Source organism: Miniopterus natalensis, chromosome 1, assembly GCF_054644295.1.
Source record: "Miniopterus natalensis isolate mMinNat1 chromosome 1, mMinNat1.hap1, whole genome shotgun sequence".
Lineage (NCBI taxonomy): Eukaryota > Metazoa > Chordata > Mammalia > Chiroptera > Miniopteridae > Miniopterus > Miniopterus natalensis.
This window is the reverse complement of record NC_142081.1, coordinates 36,192,017-36,215,066: the sequence shown is the minus strand read 5'-3', so window position 1 is coordinate 36,215,066 and position 23,050 is coordinate 36,192,017. Positions and strand designations below refer to the sequence as shown.

Genomic DNA, 23,050 nt, shown 5'->3' with positions numbered 1-23,050 from the left:
GTTCAACAAATGCTAGTTAGTGCTTCCATGTGCTAGCCCCTGCGTTTTAGCCTGTAAATCTTCCCTATAACCCTATCGACTAGGTAATATCATTAACTCCTCTTACCAGATAAGGATACTGAAGCATAGAGAGGTAAACTAACTTACTTAAAGCCACAAGCTTGAAAGTGGCAGAGCCAGGATTCAAGCACAGGGTCTGGAGTCTGTGTGGGTGCAATAAAATGCAGCCACTGCCCTGACCAAGCTGAGAGCCCGGTGGGGAGAAACAGAGTTCATGCAGATGTACTTACAACACAGGTGCATCTGCAGAACATCAACAGGAAAATAGTGTTGAGGGACAGAGGACATTGTTGCCAGGGTCAAAAAGGCTTCTGAGAATAGTGTTGGAAATGGGGTGAAAATGTGAGTGCACAGGACTCTACCCGGCGGAGAGAGCGAAGACGTTCTAGATAGAGGAACTGAGTGTGAGCCCTGGACGGGGTGAGGGAAGCAGAGCCAGAAGGAGATGTGAGCATGAAAGTGAAGTTGGAGTGATGTCACATCTCAACCCGCCATTGCCAGCTTTAGGGTTGTAAGGAGGCTATGAGTCAAGGAAAACAGGCAGTCTCTAGAAGCTAGAAAAGGCAAAGAAACAGTCTCCCCAGGTGGAACACAGGCCTGCTGAAGCAATGAGATTAGCCTACTAAAAAATATCTCTTTTGGACTTCTGATCCCCAGCTATGTAAGATGATACATTTTTTTGTTGCTTTAAGACACTAAGTTTATGGTAATCTGTTGCAAAAGCAATAGAAAACTAATACACTATTCTAATTTATTTAATAAATATTATAAATTTGTTTTACAAATTTTCATTTTCGAGAGGAGGAAACAGAGGCACAGAAAGATCAAGTTGCTTCTCCAAATCTTGATTACTTAACATTGTTCTCTCTTGAGGGCTTCCTGGTTTCTCTGCTGTCTGTCTCCACCTTCCCTCAGGCTCCTCACAAGTTCCTTCACTCCTATCCAATGTCTAAATCAGGAGTTTATCCCAGATACTCTTCTCTTTCTCTTTGAATTCTTTTTCCTAGTGGATCTCACCCATTCCCAGAGTTTTAAATACTGTTTATAAGCTGATTACTCCCCAACTGATCGTTCTCATAGGGAGCCCTCCTCTGCTCACAACAGTAAGCCTGTCACCTGCCAACCTGACATCTTCCTGGGCAGCTTACAAACATTTCAAACCTGACGCGTTCAAAACAGAACCAATTCCTGCAAAACCACTTCCGCGTTCCCACGGTCAGTTAGATGGACTCAAGTCAGAGGCTGAGCCAGGCTCCGTGCCCCTCCTGCCGCCAGTCCATTCCTGTCTGCCTTCACTGCCGCCTACCCGGTCAGGTCACCGCCCGTCCCACCTCGAAGCCCACGGCGGCCTCCCCCGTCCCTCTGCTTCTCCTTGCCCCTCTGCTCTCCTTGCCGATCTGTCTTCCTCACCCCACGAGAGCGTCCGAGCCCGTAGGTCCGATCTTGTCACGTCCCTGTCTGACACCTCTCAGTGCCTTTCCATGTACTTAGAATAAGATCTGAACTCCTCAATGACTCAGAAGCCCCCCGAATCCAGTTCCCGCCCACCTCACCCGTGACCACGGCCACTCCTTTCATGCACGTGCTACCCCAGGCCCCCGCGCCTCAGCCCCAGAGCCCTTCCCGCCTCAGTGCCTTTGCACCTGCGGCCGCCTTTCCGCGAGGTGCGCGCACACACCGTTCGCCCGTCTGCCACTCACCCGTCAGTTTCCAGGTTAAATACCTGCTCCTTAGAAGGGCCCGAGCCAAACCTCGCTAACACAGCGGTGCCCTGGCACCCGGCCCCATCTGGTTTTGCTTTTAGCACTTGTTACAACTTGCTGTTGTCATTTTGGTTACTTTTTTTGTTTTTGTCTTTCTAGAATGTTGGTGCCGTAAGGGCAGGGTCTGTGTCTGTCTGTCTTTGTTACCAGTGTAACCTCAGAGCACTATGCCTGGGACATAGTAGGTGCTAAATAAATATTTGTTAACTATTGAATAAATGTCATATGTACAAAGTTAGTAATGTTTAAAATGATACTGATACTCTCTATATCATTATCTAAGAATGCTATAACTACTTGAATAGTGAACTTGAATTTAATAAATGATCAATAGCCAGTTGAATCTCCTTTTTATGATACTGTTATTCCACTGATTGTGTTTACTTATACTATAAACCAACTGTGCATCAAAAGTAAAATTTCAGGTTATGACAAATTTGATTTTTTTTTTACCCTGAAGATTTTTTGTATCAATTAGCCTCTTTTTGACCTTTACTTTACACTTGTGGTAAAACCACACGGTGCAGATTCAAAGAAAGGAAATATATATTTAGCAATGTACCAGACAAGCACACATCATTTCTTACCCCCTGAAGTTGGAGGGCCAGATATGGTTGATAGGAAATCCCCAATGAGAAATAAAAATAGGACATAAATAATTGAAACTATGTATAGCAAATGACTAATGCTTCTCAACTAGGTATCTGGAGATGAAGAACGGGATAAAATACAGTAGCAAGCAAATGAAATAACAGCGCTGATATATTTTATCTCAAATAAGGCGACGCTTGAATTATCACAGTCAGAAAGAAGCCTACTCCTTTGAAAAACATCTGTAGAATAAGAAACACCTTTGTTCTTCCTCCATCTTTCATTCATGCAACACACACTGAGTCCCCCAAAGGGGAGAACTGGAGATGTGGGATCTCTAAGTTTCAGGGGTAACGTTCAATTCAATCAGTACTTTTTTATTTTCAGGCTCTGGAATGCTAGGTGTTTTGGAAAACAGCAAGGTGAATGAATCACAGTATCTGATTTTAGATAGGTTACATCCGGTTGGAGGAACAAGGCAAATGTGAGAACAGTCCGGCAACACATCAGGACCAGATTCCACGAGGCAGCACGAACTGACCGACCACACGTGCCCTCAGGAGACAGACGTGGTGTCGAGTTCTGGCTCTGACTCTGCGCCGGCTGCACTTCTGTCAAGCTACACAACCACAGAGCCTCAGTCCCTCCTCCGCTGGAAGAGAATGGCAGGGCACAGCCACGCCTCAGGGTCACGAGAAGGTGAAAGGGGATCGTCTGCGTGGAGTGCTTGGCACTGAGCAGGCGCAAAGTAAGCGTTCAATAACATTAGGTACGGGAGGTTATATGAGTAACTGTTTACACCCATGGGTATGGAGAAGAGCCTTTGTTGGGAAGTATTATTGGCAAACTGTTATTTGCTGTAAGGAATTTATCATAAACTTCCTAACATCGTTGGGACTGATCCCACTGTAATTTGTACCAGAAGTTTGTGACTTCGAAGGGGTACTTTTTGGCATCAGAAAGCTCTTTTCTTCTGAGATGCCTTGCTTTTCACTAAATGCTGCCACAGGACCAGAGGTAGAGGGATCTCACTTATGACCACATGGCCTAACATAAAAATGTGATTTTTCAACAAAAACTTATATTGAAGGATACAAACCATCCCATATAGTCACCGCCCTCTAAAAAAAGCACATATATGTGTATATCTGTACATATGTTCATATATGTATATATGTGTACATGTGGGTGGGCAGGTGACTTTAAGAAAGTTTCAGTTTCCACTTCTGAAAAATAGGCCTGCATGTTTTGTCTGACACCTGTAGGCTTTCATTCTTTACCTTTCCAAACCCCACCTGCTTCACCTGGCTATTGCAGGCACCACCCTAGTGGTGAGATACTGCCCATTATTCTTGAGAGGATTTAAAAATCAATGACCCCTGGGAGTCAGCAGGAACAAGTAACTCATAGTTCTTAAAAGTAGAAGCTTATTTTTTTTTAAAAAAATAGAGTAATCTGTAACCATATTTTAAAACAAATTGAAAATTAACAGATTATCTTAAACACACTGCGTCTTAAATTGTGCAAAACACTTGACAAAGTCTCTGATGGTGTTTTTGTGGATAGAATGATGAAAGTTAACATTATTGTACTGCTTAGGTAGAGACACAGCCAACTGAACAATACATTGAAAGAATATTCATTACTGGTTCTGAAAAAAGTTCACTAACGGCATACCACCTACCCAGTCCTTGTCCTTGGCCCTATCAGGTGCAAAGTTTTCCATAAATAACATAAAAGAAAATTACATACAATTCATTAACATACATACAAAAAAACAGAGATTCAAAATGATTAAAATAGAATCACTTTAAATAAATATTAACTGTTAAGTTCTACATTTAGTCTCAGGATAGGAAATTCTGGGCTTCAAATCAAGAGATTTGAGTATACAGTTAAATATACTGTTCAAATCAATAGATCTGAGTATATAGTAAATTACTAAGTTGCTTTTCAGCTAACTTAGTTTAGGTGTTAATAGGAGCATAATACTGAGAACTCAGGAAGCAATACATCCCACATCATTCAGCACTGAAGAGATATTATCTTGTGTTGTATTCCAGAAAGAGATGTAGGAGGAAAGCTAGACTATGTCCTGGAAGAAGTGACCAGATAAATGGTGGGGGATCTGGAAAACACTGAGGTCAGAAGGGATTCTGGGGATGTGTAACTTGATGAGGACAGAGACTAGGGAGAGACGTGGTCTTCAGTCCCTTCGGGGCCTCAGAGAGCAGAGGCTGCAGGCTGATCCCCACTACTTCACAGAACAGGGCCAGGGCCAGGACCAGGGGAAGGGGACAGGTGAAGTGGGCTCATCTGGCTCAAGATAAGAGAACAAGCAATCACCAAGGGGACTCTCAAAGGGCAAACCCTCTCTCACAAGCTGGTCTTCAACGAAGACTGCAGGCTTCCCAGCAGGGATCCCGAAGAAGGGAGGTTTTATCTGGTAAAGCAGGATAGGTAAACGCTGTGGTTCCTTCCAATTCTAGTTTATGTAATCTATTTACAAAGTAAAATAAGACGTTAAATCATCAACCCCTTACAATGTACATAGTTTTACAACATGAGGTAAGGCAGGAGGAGGTGCCCACGGAGTCCTCTCATTATTTACCTTTCCTAGCGATTGTTTTGCTTTAGTCACCACTGCAACCAGACTGGAATTTGTCTGGTTTTACTCCATTCCTGTAGCAGGGAACAGCATGAGCTCTGGGGTCAGAGGGCCAGTGCTTAAATTTTGGTTCTACCAGTGAAGGTTTGGGGTACGTTACTTACCCTTCGAGCCTCAGTTTCCAATCTGCAAGTCAGGAATAATAATAGACCCGCTCGTGGGCTGGTTGTGGGATCAAATGAGACTGCGCACGTAAAGCACTTGTTGCGGTGCCTGCAACACAGCAAACCCTCAGCGAATGCTACCTGTGGTGTTACTGCTAGCAGTAATAAATCACCCCCTCCTTTGCAATGCAGCTCCGAGATTTTTCCCTTCAAATTTGTTCTTACTTCAGGGTCTAAGTAACTGACTTTGTTTTGCTTTGGGAACAGAACTGGAAAATGTGAAATGAGGCTTCTTAAACAGACGATATAGGCAGGGTGGCGCAGTTGTGAGCGCAGGAGTCTGGGTCCAGAGCTCCGTTCAGACTCTCTCTGTGCCTGGACGATCATTCAGGCTCTGCATCAGTAAAATGAGAGGGTTAGACAGAGTGATCTTTCCACTCCTTCCTGGCTAAAATGTTCCATCCTAAATAGGGCCATGGATGGAAAAGAATAATAAATCATGAGGCTAGACAGAAGAAAATGGGAAAACCAAAAAGCCTGAACATTGACTATTTAAAGTGGTCTATGAATCAAAGTACCTCCTTTACAAGCTTCACTGTGCAGTTAATGGTCCTTGTGAGGTGTGTAAAACAAGGCAATAATAACCACGTCTTCCAATTGTACATTACTAAAATTTCCCTAAATTTCAATAAGGGTGTATCTCGTTCAACTGAAGGAACTTTAAAGGTGACCCCTGCTGGCTATAGTTACACGAATCGTGTACAGTCCCTTGTTATAGCCTGCACACTATGGAAAGTGGTTACAGCTGGAATGGAAAGTGGCCTGCTGTACAACCCTGGTGTGTCATTCTGTGGCACACTGGCATTCTGTGATTGAGGACAGGATCAAAACTGGACAGAATTAAAATAATCCTTTTACTGCCAAATGGCTACCTGAGGCTTTTTACTCCAAGCCAGAGCCACGCGCTCTCTGTGAATCAGACAGATAGCCCCAGCAACCAAGGGCACAAGTTTCACTTTCTCCCTTCTCTCTTCCTCCCCTCTACTCCCTTCCCCCAATTTCTCTCTGCTCAGGATCCTACCTGCCCACCAAATCCTATTCCCCATCTACAGCAAAGCCAGCAGGATGACCTTCTGGCTCAAAGACATCTTAAAACTTCATGGTCCCCGGGGCCCAGCTTATCAGCTATTTCTGGAAGGCCATTCCCATCACAGGGTACACTTTGGATTAACCCCAAACAGACTACTAAAAGATGAGGAGGGTTTTGTTGGAAGAGCTGCCGAAATTCCAGCTGAAAGATCAAATTCCTTTAAGCCCGCCACTGTTATCAAAACTTCAACCCACAACAGCGCAGGCTTTTCCTTCACCGCACACCTGCCACCAGTGCTGCAGAACTTCCTCAGCATCGGTGCAGCTTTTCCTTCCTTCCCAAGTTCCTTCCCAACAGCCTGAGAATCCACCGAGCCCTGATCCTGTGTCCACATCTGGTTTAGCATTTTCACTAATCCTGTAAAAACAAGTTGGGAGTATATCAAACACACATTTCCCTGCCTTTCATGATTTTAGAGATTAAAATCACCTAGGAAGCAATTATCTTTTTCACCTATATATAGAACTACAGAGCAGGACGGAATCAAGGTACTGGAAAGAGATCTGTCCTGACAAATCCTTATCAGAGAGGAAATATCTTTGTAGGCTCTAAAAAATATATTGGGTACATTTGGGGATATTACCTCTTCATTAATCAAAAATTACACTAAAATTTTTATTAAAATTATCATGTAGATAGCACACATATGTAAACTTTGAGAAATTGGCCCATCCTAACCATAACCCTCTAATTTCCAGGTTTTCGTTTTAGCAGTGGAATTTTTTAAGCACCATTTATACCATTTTCTAATGTATAAAATAAGTGTCAAGTCTCTCTGGTTGAAGCTCAGGAAGGGGAGAACAGATACCAGTTGTCCCCTTTAACAGTTTCTTTCTTTTTTTTTTTTAATCCTCACCTGAAGATATTGTTTCCATTGCTTTTTCAGAGAGAGTGGAAGAGAGAGAGAGGGAACGAAGCATCAATATGAGAGAGACGCGTCATCTGGTTGTCTCCTGCTCTTACACCAGCCGGGGCTGGGGATCGAGCCTACAACAGAGGTGCATGCCCTCGGTTGGAATCAAACCCAGGACCCTTTAGTCCGTGGGCTGACGTCCTAACCACTGAACCAAAACGAGAAGGGCAGCCCGTGGGCAACCTCCATGGGCCCATTGTTTTAGAATTGATCTAATTTATTCCCAGTAGGCATAAATAATCCCACTTCATTAACAAGGCTTATAGATGTATTAGTCAGAATTCTCCAGAGAAGTGGAATCAATAGAGCATGTGAGTGTGTGTGTGTGTGTGTGTGTGTGTGTGTGTGTGTGTGTGTGTGTGTGAGATATATTCATACATAGAGGGAGAGATTTAAGAAATTGGCTCATGTGATTGTGGGGGGATTGCAAGTCTGAAATTTTCAGGGGAGGCCAGCAGACTGGAAATTCCAGCAGGAGCTGATGTTGCAGTCCTGACGCTAAAGCAGTCTGGAGGCAGAACTTCCTCCTTCCTCCAGGGACCTGTCTTTTCTCTGAAAGCTTTCAAATGATTGCAGGAGACCCACTCACATTATGGAGGATAATCTGTTTTACTCAGTGTCTACTGATTTAAATGTTAATCACACCTGCAAAATACCTTCACAGTAATATCCAGATTGGTGTTTGACCAAACAACTGAGCACCACAGCCTAGGCAATTTGACAAATAAATTAATCATCACAGTAGCTAAAATAGCTCCCATAGTAATAAGAAAGGTTCTAGGTAATCAGAGACAAAAAATAAATAAACATCTTGAAGTGCCAATGTGGTAAGAAGATGTTTCTTTGAATTGAATGTAACTAGAGGTCTAGCAAGGACCATATAAGGAAAGATAGGGTCAAGCAGGCCTAATTTTGGTGAATTTGGCGTATCCCAAAAACAAATCATAGAGTATAAGTCATTAAAAGTCTGCCAAAAACTAAAAAGCTTTTCTTAAAAATATATTAACTTTTGAGGTTGATTCCCTAGCAGATTGGAGTTCCATACATGACTGTGCCCTTTCTCAGCAATTGGTTCTTGTTACCAATGGTTCAGCCTCCTGTCACCTGAGCTGGGCCTTCTAGATGCTCCCCCATGTGCACTGTCCTGTTGTAGTTGAGCCTTGGTTGCTGTTGGCATCATTGGAAAGAACTGACCCCCAGGCCAATCAGCTGTGAGGACCAGCTGCAACTACAGCCAAAGAGCTGCTGTGCTGGAGACACCCCTATGGAGCAGGATTTACTTCAGTGGAGCTTTGGTTCACCAAGTGCACCCGAGTGTGTCACTCGTGGATGTGGTAGGGTTGTAATCCAGCGTGGTCGAAGCTGGGTGCACTGTCTCTGGGGCCTCCCGGGAGGTGCAAACTCAGCCTCTGCCTGTGCCCTGCCCAGGGCCACCCAGCATGAGCTACACAGCAAACCATAGTTGGCCGCTACTTGGGCTGGGCTGGGAGGTGTCCAGGAGAGGCCAAGCTAGGAGCCAATGCAGGCTGCTGCTAGTGCCAGGCCTGGGGCCACTTATCAAGCCGTATGAGGTCCGCTTCTGCTTGTTTGAGAGATTTTAAGAAAGTCCTAAGCATGAGGCTAGAGAAGCCACTTGCATAGAAAAGCAGAGACTATTTGCATGGAAATGGTTTTGGATGAGCTTGCAAATGGGGAAGGACAGAGTCTTGGGCAATCATCAGGGCAGGGTGAAACATGTGAGTCAGGTTGATGGAGATTCAGAGAAGGCGCCTGCCAGCCAGCTCTGTGGGGGCAGGGCTCATCAAAGGAGCAAAAGCTTCTGCCAGCTCTTCTGTAAGGGAGAAAGCCACCCCTCCACCTCTCGCCCCAATTCCAGGCAAGTTAGTTCCTCCCCGAGTGTCCCAGTTCCTTTCAGGCCGCTGCCCGGCGCTGGGCTCAGAGGGAGCGTCCGAGTGAGTCCGTGCCGGGCCCTTTAGAGGAGCTGCTGGGGCTCCCGCAGCCTCCGCGACCCTCAGCCACAGTCCCCGCTGGTTTCACAGCTCAAAGTTGTGGGGATGTCTCTTCCCAGCCCTGGAGCCCTGGGCGGGGGGCTGCTGTGGGGCTGGGACCCCTCACTCCTCCGGGAAACTTCCACCAAGATATCTGTCCTGGTTTTAACCTGCGGCACCGGGTGTGGGCGCGCGGCCGTGTCTCCGGGATTCAGCCCCGACCCGCCCGCGTCTCCGCCCCTCCTGCGGTCTCAGGGCTTCCTCAGTTCCCCGGTTGTGGGGCTTCTGTTCAGCTAGTTCTGTCAGGAGGCTCTGCCTGATAGTTGTTCTGTATTTTAGCTGTAATTTTGATGTTACCTGCGCCTCCATCTTGTGGTCTCTCCTGAGCTCCTGATTCTTCCCAAAAGGAACACGAGCTCTTTAATCTAAAGGAAAGTTCATAAGGGAGCGGCTGGATGACAACCAATGAGGCTGCACATGCATGTAATCATTCAACAGGCTCTGGGAGCGTAAGCTGCCATCTCTTGTAGGGCACAGCCCGAGTCTCAGAAGGGCCCCTCTAAACCCCCCGACGGACTCAACACAAATCGCTACGCTGGGGCCGCCCTCAGCCATCTGGCTCGGCTGCTGGGTCAGGGCCGCCTCTGTGTATCAGCAGACTGCAAACTAACCTGGCACAAAAGCTCCACCTCACAGAGAAGAAGCTCGCTAAAGGAACAAATCTAAGTCTCCCTGTGAGAACATTCTGGATCCTAAAAAGAAAGTCAATTAAAAGCAACTGACACGGGGAACAAAGGCTAAAGACACAGAGACAAGCCAGGAGATGGGAACAGAGATGACCAAGGTGGGCGTGATTTCCCAGTCTAATACAGCCGTCTGACAAGAAAAAGAGGATTATAATGCAATGTGATAAATACAGCACGACCCAGTGGACACTGTGGGAACACAAAGAAGAGGTACCGAGAAGGTGACTAAGGACGGCTTTCTAGAAGAGACCGCACCAGCAGCTGAGGCGTAATACCGGCAGAGCGCTGCAGCAGGGCTCCACGAGCTTCTGCCACTGAGGGGGCGGCATGACGGCTCCCTAAAGCTAGAACTGAATCTTGGGGAATATAAATCGTCTAGTTCTCAAATTACATTGTGATTGCCATCTAGCCCCGACGTGTGTCTGTAGTCATCTTTGTGTGACTTCTGGTTCCGTTGCCATGACAGAGTTCCCACGAGGCCCTAGACGCCTCTTTCCCTTCTTCTTTTTCTGTGTATTTACAGTGAGACCCCATTACTTACGACAATCGAGACAGTCAATGTTACTTGCAATCTGAAAACCAACCATGCCACTTTTGGTTAACTACTTGTTATGTAAAGAAGCTTCGTATGTTAAGGCCAAAACAACCTAAAAGCAAAAATGTTGGCTCAGGATACATCATAGTGTCCTTAAAATCCAAATCTGTCAAGTGCAAAAAAAGACTCATTCCATCTAATTTTTAATACAGCCCCCAAAAGATTTTACTTACACATATTGTGACTGATGTGTAACAGACAAACCAAGGAGAATTTATACTCCCCTCCCTGCCAGTTAGAGATGGGAAACCATGAGTTGAGAATCAAAAAGAATCGCGCAATTTTCTGTACCTCAAACTGATACCGTTATAATTAACCCAGTTATTAATTAATTAACAGGAAAGGAGCAAAGGGAAGGCCAGATAACATAAGCATGCCATTTGTACAACTTTGCCAGGAAGCTGCAGTTTAGCCCCCTCCAGGTCTGTTTCCCGCACATGGGGACTGGACAATAGATGCGTGCCCAGTAAGGTCTGGGTGACTTGGGAAGGTGCTTGTATGTCAGTCACACGTGAGAACAAGCCACTGGCCAGAATAGGTGTGGCCACTGCAGGCGTGGGAAGATCTGATATTTAAACTCCTGAACAAAGGAAGTTCCCCCCCTTTTCTCTTGGCCCTCGGGCTCCCTTGGGACTCATTGTAGGGGGTGTACTCTCACATTGAGCACTAGCCCACAAGGCCCACAGTCATGTGGACCCCACACACAATGGACTAATGATGAACTACATTTAGCCTGATGCTACATCAGACTCAAATGGACCACAGAACAGAAACTTTGGAAAATGGCTTTGCTTCTAGCTCTACTGGAGCCCTAGCTGCACATTTTCCTGGACTGGTTTAAGGGAAATGGGACTTTGGAAACCAAGGGATGTAATTTCATGCAAATAAACCTTTCTACCACCTCTCATTCTCCCATGCGAGTCTTAGAAAATTCCTTTTCTCAAGATATCACAAGAACCCCAATCCCACCAGCATCAGAGAAATTCCACCCATGCAATTCTCTGGTAACAAAAACATTTTCAAATGTTAATTAAAATTTTCCATAGAAGACTGAATCAAAATGAAAATTAAACACATACATACATATTTGTACTTTATGAAAACCATAATTGGATCCAAATATTTTCAAACCTGCTCTTAACTGGTATTTTATTTGGTTCTATCTCTCCTTCCAGTTGGGCTTTCTCAGTTGTTAGACTGCTAAAAAATATAAAAACAAGACAACAAGAGAAATTTATTTCCCTTTATAGACCGGTTGAGCCATTAATTATAGTAATTGTACCAACACTGGTGTTAGTAGCACTACCAATTGTGCAAAATTATTTGTGAATGGTATCTTACAAGAAGTAAAACTGAGTTAAAATTTTGAGCACCCTAATAATTTTCAGGGATGAATTTTCAATGTATCACACACAATGTAACATGCCTAATGAAATATATGCAAATTAGAATTGTATTAATTGAAAAGACTAACCTTAAAATATCAATAGTTTCACTTTCAGCTCCTCTTCCTCTCCAGAGCACACTAGAGCCTTTCCCTCCCTCTCTTCTTTCCCCCTCGCCCGTTACCTTTGACTTTTCCTCTCTTAAGCTCCAAGGGCTCTTCTTTTGCCTCTGTAACTTGTTGTCTTAGCCTATTTCTTCTAAGGCTCACTTTTACTACTTCCATAACTTTCTAAATAAACTTCCTCATATAATTTGAAAGAATAAAAATAATAAAGTTTCACTTTCAGCAAAGAATTATAATTTTAAGTTGGAGGAGAGGTGAATGAATTATCAACTGTGTCTATGCTATTGGCATATGTCTTGGCCACTCTCGCTAGTAAACATTTTTTATCAGTCCTATGGGAGCATTTAGACATGAAATATGCAAGTTTTGAATTTTGCCAAGTCTTTAGGAACACATCACTCTCCTAAAATGACACTGTATTGTACTTTCTTTGCTTTAGTCATATGCCTGTACCATGTTGATAAAGTTTAATTTATTGACTGGCACCTAGGTCTTAAGAGGCAAAAGAGAAAGTCAGATAAATGTATGTTTCAGGCAATTAAGTTGGGGTGTTTAATTTTGTGTCAACTTGACTGGCCTAAGGGATGCCCAGAGAGCTGGTAAAACATCATTTGAATTTCTGTGAGGAAAGAGATTAGCATTTGATTTGGTGGGCATCATGCCATCCATTGAGGGCCTGAATGGAACAAAAAGGCAGAGGAAGGATGCTCTCTTGGCTTGAGCTGAGACATCCACCTTCTCTTGCCTTCAGACATAGGCTGCTCCTGGTTCTTGGATTTTCGGACTCAGATTGGGACTTGTAACATCGGTCCTCCATTCTAAGACCTTCAAGTTCAGACTGAATTACTCCACTCACGGTCCTGGTTCTCCAGCCTGCAGACTACAGATCAAGGGATTTCTCAGCCTCCGTAACCATGTGAGTCAATTTCTATAACAAATCTCCTCATATATATACACACACACACACACACACATCTCCATATATTATAATTTCCAATTTGTTCTGTTTCTCTGGAGAACTCTAACTGATACAGAAGTGATGTTTATAAAATTTGAACTACAGAGTGCATTCATTGGACACAGTAATCTTGTAACTTTTTAGTCAAGTAGTTTTCTGCCTCTTTCAGTTATGGAATCCTCAGGCAATTTAAAGAACACTAAGAACCTGACCCCCAGAGAAATGCATATACGTACATATACACTCCACTCTGCCTACAAGTAAAGCCTTCTGTAGATGTACAATATTTATGGAATAGAGGTCCACCACTGTGTATATAGTAGGTCCTGGGTTCTAATTACTACTTTAGCCCGGCCGGGCGTGGCTCAGCAGTTGAGCGTCGACCTAGGATCCAGGTGATCAGGGTTCGATTCCCGGTCAGGGCACATGCCCGAGCTGAGGGCTCGATCCCCAGTCGGGGGCGTGCAGGAGGCAGCCGATCAATGACTCTCTCATCACTGATGTTTCTATCTCTCTCTCCCTCTCCTTTCCTCTCTCTGAAATCAATAAAGATATATATATTTTTTAAATGACTACTTTAACTACCCTTCCTTCAAAATTCTTAAATATTCTGGGATTTTTTTCTTTGTGGTCCTGAGTTCATATTACTACTTTAATTACCCTCCCCTCAACACTCTTCAATGTTCTGTGATTTTTCTTTGTATTCTAAAGAATTTTAGACTGTTAAACTAAAGATGAAACAAGATTCCTGATGTTACAAATATTTACAAATATTCCTTTTGGTAACCATGAGAGAGCAGTAATGACAAGCAAAACAAATTAAAACACAGAAACAGAACAAACCACTCAGTGTGCTAAATTTCATACAATAAAAGTAAAATATAACCAAGCTAGATAAGGGTATTTTTTTTCTCTTAAAATAGTTTCTTAGATAAATTGGTACCAAAACACACATACATAGACGTACATACCCACACACAGACACACATACATACACATGCACATTTACAGGCATACATAGCCAAGCTCTGAAATGACATGAAGAGGCAACAGAATTTCTGTTAATATGTGTTTTGAATATTATTTAAGACTATGCTTTTCTTTAAAAGACAGCATGATTTGAAAATCCAAAAATATAAAACAAGAATATGTGGGTGAGTTTTCATTTAGAAAGCAATTTTTAATTTTTTTAAAAAAGGTACACAATGCCTTCTTTAACTAGAAGTGTCATCTATTCAACTGCCTGCCATACATACGTATGAAGGGGCATTTATCCACAGGATTACTCATTCAGAAAATATAAAATGTGAGTTGAAATATATCACCAAAGAAAAAGAAATCCCTATTTTTAAAAAAACACTTGAGAGCCATACAAACCATTATTTTTTTCTAGAAGACGAAAAGCTAAAGACCATTCTCAGGGAGGACAACAGCAATGGACTGAGCCCGAACTCTCAGATTTCCTCTTGTATCAGTGGGGATGGAAAGCCTCCAAGTTATGAAGTTAAGATTAGAGCAAGTGTTAACAAAATAAAGTCAGATACACATTTTTTAAAAATTCTGATACCAGACCATTAAGGGAGCAAGGGAATTACTAGAAATAACTCTCAAATTCTTTCCCACCGATACTTAAATTCTTTTTATAATGCATGTCTGTCAATAATTATGAGAAGGAAGGGAAAACAAAGAAATTACTGTCTGATAGGTATTGGGGGTTTTGGGTGGGTTTCATTTTTAAAATGTTATGTTCTCAATGTTAGACATGATATCTTCTTTGTTTATAATGATTGCATTTAAGCTGATTTCTAGAGCCTTGGAAAAGAACAATCATCTTCACTTTTTAAAGCTCTTTTTTGAAGGAAAGTTGCTCTAAGATTTATCTTTTTACTGTCAACCCACATCCATCTACATCCTGCCTCCCAGGCCCTATCTCTCATCCACTGCTTCTACCTGACTTGTGATCTATGGGAAACACCCTGGCTTGCAGTCAGCACCTCTGGTTTGCGTTCTGGCTCTGCTGCTTGAGAGCTCTAGAAAAATCCCCTTAAACAGGAGTTCTCAACTGAGTTCACTCCATCAGTGTCATCTGGGCAGCTTTTTCAACTTTTAAAGCAGTGTCTTGGAGGTTGAGTAGGGGAGTGAAGTTCATGAATATATTTTATGAAAAGCTCTCCTAGGTGGTATAAATGAAGACTTAAGTTTGGGATCTACTCGCTGGAATCTCTTAATTACTTTCCTAGTTTGTAAGGTGCCAAGTGAGTTCTAGAGTGATATCTTGAAGGTTAAATAAGGCAATGTATGGGAAAGGGGATTTTAAATGGTAAAAACCAAATACAATACTTTTGTGGGGTTTAGAATAGAATCAGTTCATTGTCAATCACTTCTGCAGCAACCACCACATGCAGAGAATTAGAAACAGGCATATCAATACTGACGATCTTCTGAAACATTCACAGTCTAAAACCTCAGGATATACCAGAACACAACTTTAAAAACACATACAGGGTACTAAAACCAACAGACAAAATGTTTTTACTGCATTATAAAATTTTTAAAAAAATTCTAAAAATAAATTTCACCCTTTCTGACTTCTTGAATTACATTAAGATTTCATTGTGGGAATCTGTTTCTGAGAAACCCAGTCTTCTAGAAAAATAGAGAAACGCTGGAACTCTCTGAAGCCAAACTAAAGAAAGAAAATGGATGCTCAAATATTGGTCTCCGTTTTTCTGACACCCAGGCTGTTTCCTGGAGCTATAATAAATGAGATGCTTATAGGGAGGTTTATTAATTCAGGCCCCATTTTCCACATGTTACATCGCAGGGGAATAAATGGTACTCTAACAGCCTGGAAAAATACTGCAGGAAATGAGTTAGCCCTAGACAGTTTCTAATTTGTTGTAATTTTCAGGATAAAATATTCACCTACAACTTTGAGGTCCCCAGAGGGTTTAATCTACTTAAGTTAATACAAGCAGAGAGGCTGGTAGAAAGGGACTATTACTCTAAAATGATTGTAATTATCATGTTGGGAAGGAAGATCATAGGCTTTATACTCAATCCATCATAGATGTTTAATTCTCCTCCTTCATCAAAATAGAAACATTTGAAGTTTATTTTGTTCACTCTTGGCGGGGGGTAATCACCTAATAAGCTTATAATCTAAATTCACAACCTATGACCCATAATTCAAGCTCATTGGTCCGACAACACCTTGCAGTATCTGGTTCCTGTTCCTCTGTGGCCCCTTAGACTTCATTTCTCCAAAGACCCCTCATTCCACATGGAACTTTTGCTCTTGACCTGGTGCACGCAGGAACAACGCCATGAGCACCCTGTCATCACCTTGCTCTTTCTTTCCCTGGAAACTCCTTTAGCAACTTCTACTCATAGCTCAAAATTGAGCTCAAGCATCCTCTCCCCTAGAAAGTTGTCTGGTCCTCAGCAAGGTTTAGCTGCCCCTCTTCTGGGATTCCCTACCATCCTAGACACCCCGCTACCCTAGCCTTCATAACACAACAGGCAAAAATGATTTGCACATTTCCCCCCCACACTAGATACTAAGGGCCTTCAGGTAATGGACCACAACTGATTTGACTTTGTATCTACAATACTTAGCCCAGGTCTGGCACTTAGCGGGTGCCACAGATGTTTGTGGGTTGAAAGAATGAATGTAAATGACGGAATGATGTGATCTAAAGATATGTTAATGAAACCTCAGAGAATCAATTGTGCCATTTGCAATTGTCGTAATTACTGCATATTTTCTAATTTATTGTGTAGCCAATTTTTTTTAAGTGGGAGAACATGGACTCCACCTCTTTGGTAAGCAAGTAGACAACACAAGGAGTCCCCTGGGATGCCCTTCCTTGTTCGTTAGAGTCATTTTAATCATTCGTATATGTTATGTAAATGTAAGCCAAGATCCAGTGCCTATAGGAAATGCCATATGGAGACTACTCTCTTTTGGTATGCAAAAATCCAGTAAGAGGTGAACTTACTTGCACAGGATCCCTGGACTTTGGGAGAACTTCCCAGTGGGCAGGAGTGTCCCTGAACTATGCTCAGGAGAGGGAAGGAAACAGAGTCCCCAAAACAAATCTTGAGGATAAAGAGGTACTATAATTGTTGGTTGAACTCAGGGCTAAGCTGACAGACAGGAGCAACAGGGATCCTGAGTCAAGAGACGGCAAAGGCCAGAACTGCCTCAACCCAAGCAAGTAGCTATGTATAAACTAAAGGAGCTTGTCATTAAGAGCCGTAACAATTAGAGAACGCCAGACCTTCTCTGGGCATGAAGCTTCTCAGTGGCGGGCTTGTGGGCCCCCTTCATTGCTGTGACGGGCATGTCTTCATACCAGTACCAGAAAGATAAACTACACAGAAGAGTTACAGTCCACCCACTCATCTCCCACTGTCCCTCCTCTGCCAGAGGCTATGGATCAGTTATATACCCTTTTCCATTGCTGTTTCCCACTGTAGAGGTTGGGGGAAAAAAAACAAAACAGGACTTGCTTCCCAGCTCTTTTGCAGGTAGGAATGGCGGCCTGGTCCAGCTCTAGCCCAAGCATGATACACAAGCAGAGGTCTCCCATCGGCTTCTGATTAAGCCTTTGTTTTCCTTATAAAATGAAGAAAGATGTATCTGGCTCTACCCGCCCTCATTTCTCCCTGCCTTGGATCCATGCCAGTTGCTTGAGCTTCAGCAAGCATCTTGTATCAAGAGTAAACAAGCCATTACATTATGGATGGCAAAGCAAAAGACAGAACCTAGGACGCACAATGATACTATCATGGAGCTGCTACATCTGCAGACTTCCTGTCACTTAAATAAAAACCCTCTGTGTTTAAGCTACTGTTAGGTTATCTGTCACATGCAGTTCAAGCATTCTTAGGTGATTCAGCATTCACACCCGCAATGGTATTCATCAGACCCTAGTACCACAGTGATACCGAGACACATGGGTGAGGCGGCTCTCAGCAGGACATCTGAATGGCGCTCAGCACTGAACGCTGCTCTCAAGCACTGACCTCTGGGACACCAGGGAGATGTTCTTTTCAGCCAAACAAAAGGTATAAGTATGTTAACTTTTAAAGTTCAGGTTTGAAGAGCAAACCCCAGTTTAAAGAAGCAACTACAGCCCTGGCCAGTGTGGCACAGTTGATTGGAGCGTCATTCCATATACCAAAAGATGCTGGGTTCAACTCCCTGTCAGGACACATATACAGGTTTCGGGTTCGATCCCCAGTGGGGGCACTGACAGAAGGCAGCCAATGGATGTTCTCTCTCACATCGATGTCTCTCCCCCCCCCTTGGCCCCTCTCTCTAATAAAAATCAATGAACATGTCCTCGGGTGAGGATTGGAAAAAAAAAAGCAACTACAGATTACATTAGTGATCAAATGGGGTAGATTCCTCCCTCTACAACCTCTCCTTCCTGACCTCAATGTAAAGACCAAATATTGATTTAACACTGGAAAGTGAAGGCAAAAAATTTTTAATGTTATATATGGAAAAAGTAAATTGAATAAAAAACATCTAATGACATAGGCATCTCGGACCCAAAGAATAAGAAGTGAAATATTTACAAGGTCAGCTACAAACCAAATTGTTAACAGTGGTTTCCACTAGACTCTATAATTAGAGTTTGAGGGAAGTGAGGCAGCTATTGCATTCTTCATATATTTCTGTATTCTGTGAATTCTTGTTGCAAGAAAGTATTGCTTTGCTAATGGGAAAAAAATTTTAATAAATGAACCCACCTCTAAGATGACATTTATCAAAGGCTTATTATAAATTCTCCCATTTAATCCTCAATATGGTGTAGTGAGCAGTATTTTCACAGAAGAAACTAAGATGTAAAGATTTTAAGTAACTTGACATCACACAGCTACTAATTGGAAAAAGGACTGAAAGATTCTTCAGCCCAAATCCAAAGCCCATTCTCAAACCACTGTGCAATGCTGCCTCTCCTGGGTGTTTCTGGATATGTAACTCTTCTTAATTCCCTTTACCAAATGTGAAAGTTTCTTTGACACTTTTCATTAGACTATTTTTAGGAAAACTATCTTCCAATAGCTTCCTCCCCTCCCCAAGTGTGTCTTCAGAAACAAGAATAATCCTATCTTACTGTCTCATTAGGGATTTACTTACCGTTCACATTGGTCAGGACCATTTAGGGCTGGCTGGTGTGTCCTCAGGAGTCCAGTCCTGGTAACTTTGGGGAAGAGATTTAAATGCATTAGTCACTCTCATTACAATTAACCAGATATTCAGGACATCCATGGCACAAAGGATTGGGTATCTGGTTATGTTATCTCAAACAAGGAAATAGGTTTAAATGTGAGGAAAATTAATTCTTCAAAAATAGACTTCATAACTATATAAAATATCCCCACGAGAAACAGAAACTCCAGGCTGCATCTGATGTCAGAGGAAATGAGTGCTTTATTTGATTAAAAGGCTGACGTGAAATTTCGCCTACTATTAAGTCAAGAGGGCTGTCTGGAATATTTCACAAGACTCCAGATTCTGCATCTGTTTTTTAATAGCTCTTGAGGTCTATATAAGGACTTGACTCTGGGTTATCCAAACGAAATCTTGGATAAGCTTCCATTAACATATCTTGTTAAAAGAAAAAAAGTAAGGCTTATTTTAAGAGACTATAAAATTACAACCTGCAAACCATAAAGTGTTAGAACATGAATCACATCTAAGTGGGAAAGATGTTTGAATTCTCTGCTTGCTCAAAAGTCCAGTAATAGGTTATTTTAGTATTATTTTTACGTATGCAAAATGACATGTTATGGGCAGATAAGACTTTCTATGGTATCATCCCACTAAATGGATGTGAAGGAGACTCAGGTTTAAGTCCAAGTTTTCCCAGTAATAAGCTGAATGACTCGCAGATTTTTCTCAAGCTCAGGCTTGCATACCCAGCTCCTTAATGCTACATGTCTGGTTATCATTTTGTTATGGATTTCTAGATTATACGGTGGCCAGAAAACATGTACTGTCCGAATTTTTAGTCCTTTAATTATTGAGACTTGCTTTATGGCTCAGCATATATCAATTTTTATAAATGTCCCATGTGTGCTGGAAAAGAATGTGTTCTGTAGTTTGGTGAAGGGAGTTAGGTCACTTATTAATGACACTGTTTAAATCTACAACTAACTTCCCTTATTTTTTTTCTATTGGCTCTATTAATTGCTTAGGTACTTAAAAATCTAATATGATGGCAAATTTATGAACTTCTATTACTTTTTGCTGCATATAATTTGAAACTGTTATTAGGTGATTACAAATCTACAACTGTTATAACTTACTGGTGAACTGAACATTTATCCTTCTGAAGTGATCTTTAATTATGCTTTTTGCCTTAATGTCTATCTTATCTGAGCAGATTTATCGTACTGAAAAATTGAGTAACTTTTCTATCCTTTTACTTTAACCTTTCTGTATATTTAAATTTAATATGTATCTCTTGTAAACTTTATATGATTGGCTCTTTTTGATCCTGACAATCATTTAATTTGAATATCTGGTCCATTTGCATTTATTTACTGGCCTTTCAGTTTAAATTACTGTCTTATTTATCCTATCTATTCTGTTTACTTTACTTTACTTTCTTGTCTTCTTTTGGTTTTTTTTATAGCTACAATTTTTTTCCCACTCATAGTTTGAAAGTTTTCAATTTTTTAGTGGATACCCTCGAAATTACAAAAATGTATACTTATTGTCTCTTATGACCTAAAATTAATCACTTTATCTTTTCCTAGGGATCCTAGACTATACTATTAACTACTTTCTCTACTTATAATCTTATCATTGTATGTGGTAATCTGTCTTTTTCTCCAGCACATTTTAAGACAGACTTTGGTGATTTGTTGTTTCACTGTGTGTCTAGTGTGGGTTTCTTTTTATTTAATCTGCTTAGAAGGACTTTAGACGCTTCCTGAATTTGTGAACTGTTATCTTTCACAATCCCAGAAAATTTTCAGTAATTATCTCCTCATGTAGCAATTCCCGAATGTGTTGAGAAGGAATGATTTTGAGCAGAATTCAATGTGGTATCAGTTGTATTGCCTTCAACCCAGCTGCCTACTGTTTATACCCCAAGGAATGGGGAATAAAGTTCTGGGGGAGAAAAAGCTGAGCTATTCTGAAAGGATAAGCTTAATAAAAGATTTGCACAGAAAAAAAGATACGTAAGACACAGAGTCAGAAGACATCTACGCACAGGCTTAATAAACATAATTTTAACAGAAATGAGGAGACCCCTTCTTGCTCTCCCCTTTATTTCAGAACAACGATTAGATCAGATGAGCAGCTACAACCACAAAAGAGGAAGTGGTACGAGAACCAACATTATAATATTCAAGATCAACTCTGGTAATGAGAACAGGGAGATCTTCTGGGTGCTTGAGAATTTGCTACTGCAAGACGAGGGCAGAGAAAAGGTAGGAATGTGCAGATAACTGGAGTTCTGACTCCGAAATTGCTATTATGATGATCTAACCAATCTTGGCCGTAACCTTCAAGACTGATGTGGCCTCAAAGCCACAAACAATAAAATTCTGGCAAAAGCAGTTCTTGCCTATTGGCTTCCTGCAAAACAACTCTACCAATCACAGAAGAATTGAATCAAATCTTTAGAAATGTGTTAACATTTTAGGGCTAAAAAGCCCATGCACGACTTACAGAAAGAACCCCAGTTCATCAACCATATTACGCTCTTCAACCTATTGCTGTTGCCACTCTCTCACTCTCTGTTTAGATCCTTCAGGTACCATTTAGTATTTGTCTGGCTTCGATTCCGTGGCCCATCATTTAGTCACTAACAGGCCGATTACCGATTTTCTGCCACCCTCTGCCTCCCTGTTCTCCCACTCTTACCCTAGCATGCTTGCTTGACAAAGATGGAAGAATCGAGCACCTGCCTCCTCCCTTGTCAGTAAGTATCCCGATAGCTGCACACAGGTGGAGAAAATCCCGACAAGGCAGAGTAAATTCGCGTTTAGTTCATGATTCCATCTAACGCCCATCAAACCAATTTTGTTTCTCTAGTTTCCTACTCTCGAAAGTGACGATACTTTCTCTTTTCTCCTCAAACTTCGGTAGAAAGTTTGCCCTGTCTCAATTTTAGTTTATAATCTTGAATACTCCATTGACAACACAGAATTAGGCAGAAATTCTGTTTCCGTCACTCACTATGCAAGTCTGCCTGTCTATACCCACCTTCTCCGCCCCTCCTTTTACTACTAAGGAAGTGGCTCTGTTCCTACAGAAGAGCAAACCCTCCACCTAAACGACGGATCCCAGCCAGAGCCCCCTTATGAAAAACGTCCCTCCTTCCATCGTTCCCTTATTCTGCGATGAAGCTCTCATTCTGAACAGTTGCCCCTTCGCGGCGGGGCCCGGGAAGTTGCGCCCGCAGCCCTCCCTCCAGCCTCCAATTCAAACCCGGCCTCTCCGACCGCTCCTCTCCACAGCCTCTACACTGAAACGGCCTGTCTTGAGGCCACCAAGGGCCCTTGCTGCCAAATCACTTTTTTTTTATTAACTCACCTAAATCAAGGCTTGGCAAACTTCAATTGCTAGATAATAAACATTTTAGGCTTGTGGGCTATATACAGTCTCTGCTGCAACTACTCAGCCATACCCAATATGTAAACAAATGGGTGAGGCTGTGTTCCAATAAAACTTTATTTACAAAACAGGCAATGGCCCGCCTTTATCAAATTTATTACATTTATTCTTATTACCTTATCCTTTTAATTTCCCTCCAAGCCCCGTTTTAGCTGTGTCATACATCTTACTGTTGGGTTTTTATTTTCATTTAATTTCAAAATTTGTCTGATCCTCATGACTTTTTCTTTAAGCCAAGGTTATTTAGAAGTGTTAATTTCCAAAACTTTAGAAAATTTCCAGTATCTTTCTATTATTGATTTCTATTTAATTCCATTGTGGTCAGAGAGCAAGTATTGTATGATTTCAACCACTT

The 23,050-nt window shown here is 42.0% G+C and overlaps 1 long non-coding RNA gene across 1 annotated transcript; it reads right to left on the bottom strand.

Moving 5' to 3' along the window:
• Positions 1–6,612: 6,612 nt before the first annotated feature.
• LOC107525869 (uncharacterized) lies at positions 6,613–22,156 on the bottom strand. The gene is made up of 3 exons (XR_001602093.2): positions 21,943–22,156; positions 19,201–19,264; positions 6,613–6,693 (listed from the first exon to the last, which is right to left on the bottom strand). It is a non-coding gene; the product is annotated as an uncharacterized LOC107525869 (long non-coding RNA).
• Positions 22,157–23,050: the final 894 nt, after the last annotated feature.